The following is a 4595-nucleotide window of genomic DNA, read 5'->3' as shown; positions in this document are numbered from 1 at the left end:
CACTACTAGCACTCTTTTTCTGGAGGAAAAATAAAGCAAGAGTCCCAAGAGTAACCAAGCCAGTAAAGTATTTTGCATATTAAACTCCTACCTTCTACCAGTCTCTAAACATTTCATCTTGCTGGAAGCTTTTGGCTTTTCTTTATCTTAGTCATAATCTACCCTCAGGCTTCCTTTTGCCCCAAGGACAAATAAACCTCCTGACTTGGCAGGCTAGGCCCTCCATACTCTGGCTCCAACCTACCTGTCAAGCCTCATTTCACATTACTTCTGTTCAGGTGCTTAATAGTCCAGCTGCATTCTCATGGAGTCTTCAAACAGTTAATGACCTCTTTTTTCTCCATACTCTTTTCCTTGGTAATCTTACTCACTCGCACAGTTTCAGCTGTCACCTGTGTTCATATTACTCCCAGATGTACCTCTCTAGTCCTGACTGCTTCTCAGTACTGGATCCTTGCCTCCAACTGGCTAGAACACGTGGCCACACGTGTCCTCAAGGCTGCAGGTTCCCCACCCTTGGGCTAGGAGATATCTCCTTTAGGGTATTCTACCAGATTCTCAAGCTCAACACACTTCAAATGGGATTTATTGTTATTATACTGTAGGGGTTCTGTATATCCTCCAGGATCGATCTAAAATCTTCCATTTGGCTTTTAAAACCCTTCACAACCTGACCCTTTCTTACCTTTCCAGCCTTTTTATGCCTCATCTCCGCTGGCCTTCACTCCAGGTCTCTTTAGTGGATGTTCCTGTGCCTAGGATGTTCTCCCTCCTCATCTCCACCTTCTGGTTTTCCTGGCCTCCTTCAAGTCTCCAATCCTACCTTCTGCAGGAAGCTTTGGCTCGTCTCCCATATTGGTAGTACCTTCCCTCTGAGATTATCTTGAATTTATCCTGCATAGATCTTGTTTGTTCGTAGTAGTTTGCACGTTACCTTCCCTGTTAGATTGTAAACTCCTTCAAGGCAGGGACTAATTTTACCTGTCTTTGTATCCCTAGCAGTTAGCACAGTGTGTGGCACATAGTAGGCACTTTAATGCTTCTTGACTTTGACCTGCCATCTCTTCTTTCTTCTTACTTGCTTATTTCTGTCAGCAATGTTTTCTCCCATGTTCAATGCCTTGATGTTATCTTAACTCTTTCCTTTCCCTCATCGCAAGTCTTCTTAATTCTACCTCCCCCATATCTCTTCCATCTGTACCTTCTCAATTCCCACTGCTACTTCCCCTAGTACAGGCCTTTTTCCTACCTGCCTGATCTAAGCAGTTGACCTTTAGTAGGTCTCTGTCCTTTATGCATTGCCATTCTCATCTTTATAACTGGCCTGGTCATGTTATTCTTCTGTTTAGAAATCTTTAGTAACTCCCCACTGTCTACATACCTTAGCTTGTCATTCAAGGCTTTCCACAGTTGGGCATCATTCCAGTTTTATAGCCATATCTCATTACTTTATTGTCCTTACTGTACATTTTAGACAGACTGGACTGCTCACTGTTCCTCATCCATGATCTTCTTAAAGCCTTAAATCTCATGGGGCAATAGCCTCTATAACTACAATAAGCACTGATTAATCACTTACTGTGTGCCAGACACGTAAGCACTGGGAATACAGACACAAGCAAAAAGGGCGAGGGTCTGCCCTTGAGGGAGAGACACCCAGAAGGGAGCTGAGAAGCTGGGAAGGGGCAGGACAGGCACCTTTGGAAGACATAATGTCAAAATCTGGGAAGTCAGAAACACAGCCAGGAGGAATGAAGGCTGGCCCTAGGAGGAACTCGCCAATGGGAGAAGGGACACGTCCAACAGAGGTGGCAGGGTAAGAAGGTGGCAGGGCTAGAGGAAAACTGCAGAATGCGGAGGCCTCAGGTGCTGAGGGGAGTTCGCTGAGGGAGACAGCAGCTCAGGCGTGGTGGTAAAGTCCAGAAGTCAGAGGCAGAGCCAGGAGAGGGGTGCAAAGGGTGTTTCCCCTCTCGGACCCCGTGCAACACTTTGGTTTTACACTTGGCACTGGTTATATTTTATTACTCTTATCTGTGGCTGCCTCTTTTTTCCCTTCAGGATGATGAGCTCCATAAAGGGGAGGATTTGTCCTGTGTAAACTTTGCAGTGCCGCCAGCCCCAGGCCTGGTCCACAGGTGCCTGATAAATGTGTTCAGTTGGAACTTTCCTGACACAGAACAAAAAAAGACTTGAGACCTTTACGTTTTTATGACAACTTTTTCAAGGATCCAGAAACCCTTGGTTTTTATCCCTAAATTTTCTAAAAATGACTTGTTTTCCATTAAAAAAATTAAGTCTTTGTGGTTGTATCACCTCAGCATAGATGAATCTAGCTTAGGAATTGACCAGAAAAAAATGACTGCCTTTGGGAAAACATGTCACTATGGCATTTCAAATGTACTGTGAGAGAGAAGGATTGAATAATGGGAGGCCTTGTGAGAGACAAGTGGTCATCAGTTAAAAAGGAATGAAAGGTAGTATGGTGCAGGGGCTGGAGGCAGGATGCCCTGGGTGTGCATCTGATACGTGCTGGCTGCGTGGCCCGAGACAACTCTAAGAAGAGACCAGCCTGCATTGCTCCCCTCTTGTTCGAACCCAATCCTTTCATTCCTGTGGAGTTTTTACTGCAGAAAGGTCTGTGTACTTTTCATGGTGTAAGTGTAGCAGCCTTTTGTAAATGGTTGGTATGGAAATGTTTGTTGAATTTATTCTGACTGACTGCGACATTGCCTGTAGGTGCTTTTCTGAGAAGTTCCTCTTTCCTTCAGCCTTTCATTCCATTCCCACCTTTGTCTCAGAGGATGATGTTAACCTCTAATCTTACCAACACAGACAGCATCCAGAGTGAACTTCAGCCCTCCTCTCCTCTAAAACTACATCACTGCCCATCCTGTCTTTGCCAAGGCTGATGTCTCCCCCATGGTCTTGACCATGGCCCTTCCCACCTCTATTGCGCTGCTCTACTCAGTACTCATCCAGTTAACAGACATTTATTAAGCACCAGCTGTGAGCAGAGCACTGTGCTAGCCATCTACAGAGATAGGACGTGGTTCTTGTCCTCACTGAGCTTAGAGTCTGGCAGGGTGCTAGGACACAGAAGCAGATAGCTAGGTAAGTGTGGTAGAGAGGTGTAAAATAGAGCGTGTGTGTGCATGTTGACAGCTGAGGGAAGGGTTCAGGGGCAGCTTTAGAGAATCAGTGGGGTTTAAGGTGAGAGTTATCATATATGTCAAGGAGAACATTCCAGGGTGTGGAACAGCGTGATCCAAAGCACAGAACCCGAATAGAGCAGGTGGTGTTCCTGGAGGACATGGTCCACTTGCCTGGAACATAGAGTAAGTAGAGAGAAGCAATATAATTAAGTTTGGAAACACAGAGGACTGGATTGTGGAGGACTCTGAAGACCAGGGAAATTTAATTCAGTAGGCAGTTAGGAGTTATTGAAGCTCTCTGGAGGTTTGGAAGAGAGAAGCATAGAGGTGGAAAGGCCTATTAAAACCCTAGACGGCGACCAGGCAGGAAGAGTGATGTTGGCTGCATATTTTGGGGATAAGTCAGAATGGGAGTCATCAGAGGACCAGCAGACCATAACTCTGTTGCTGTGGAGTCCTAGGGTCTTCCAGGCCTTAGTATGTGCCTTGGCACTGTACCCCTCCAGGCCTCTAGGCCCTGCCATCTGATCTTCCACTGCACCTCGAGAACTTGTGCACCTTGTGTGCCACCACTGAACCTTTAGAAATCGGGGGCTTTTCCATTACCCTGCAGTTGAATGCTCTTACTAGACTGTCTCTTCCACTTAGAATGGGAGAGCCTTGAAAACAGGGACTAGTGGTGCTTTTTTTTCTGTGTGCCCTTTATTTGGCACATAGTAAATGTTTAATGAGTGCAGTAGACCCAGCTTGTGGTGATGGGGCCTATACCAGTGCAGGCAGTGGGAATCTAGAGTATGGAAATAATGCAGGAGGTATAGTAGAGATGAAACCATAGGATATGGCAGCTGAGAAGAGGGATATGGTATATGAGGAGAGAGGAGACTCAACCATGACAGAATGTAGTGCTGTACCCTGGACAGAAGACGTGAGGTCAGAGGGAGGAGCAGGGTTAGGGGAAAGCTGGGATTGAGGTGCCATTGGGACATTCAGATGTCCTAGATATGCAGTTGTGGAACCAAGGTCAGGGCTGGAGAAGGAGGAGACTTTGGAATCACTTGTATTATTTCCAATGAGAGTGGGAGGAGAAAATAGTACTGATAAGAGGATCAGCTTCTAAGGATCTAAAGAGGAGAAAAGCCAATGATGGAAACAAGTGCATGGGAAGAGGAGTGGACGGAGAACCAGGAGAGGGGAATCTTTGAGGCTAAGGGATGAAGGCCACTTGGACAGTTTCACGTGTTGCGAGAGATCCGACAAGGCCTTGGATTTGGTTAGAAGGTCACGCTGGTGATCTCCCTTTCCGCTGGCTCCTCTTCTGACATCCTTGGACGTCACCCGCCCTCCAAAGTTCTTCCCTCTGGAGCTAGCATATGATTTCTCTTCTTCCTCTTGAATGCCAAAGCTCTAGAAAGAATACTTTACACATTTTTACCTTCAGTTCTC

This window comes from Notamacropus eugenii, chromosome 1 (genome assembly GCF_028372415.1).
Source record: "Notamacropus eugenii isolate mMacEug1 chromosome 1, mMacEug1.pri_v2, whole genome shotgun sequence".
NCBI lineage: Eukaryota > Metazoa > Chordata > Mammalia > Diprotodontia > Macropodidae > Notamacropus > Notamacropus eugenii.
Note: the sequence above shows the minus strand (reverse complement) of the source record.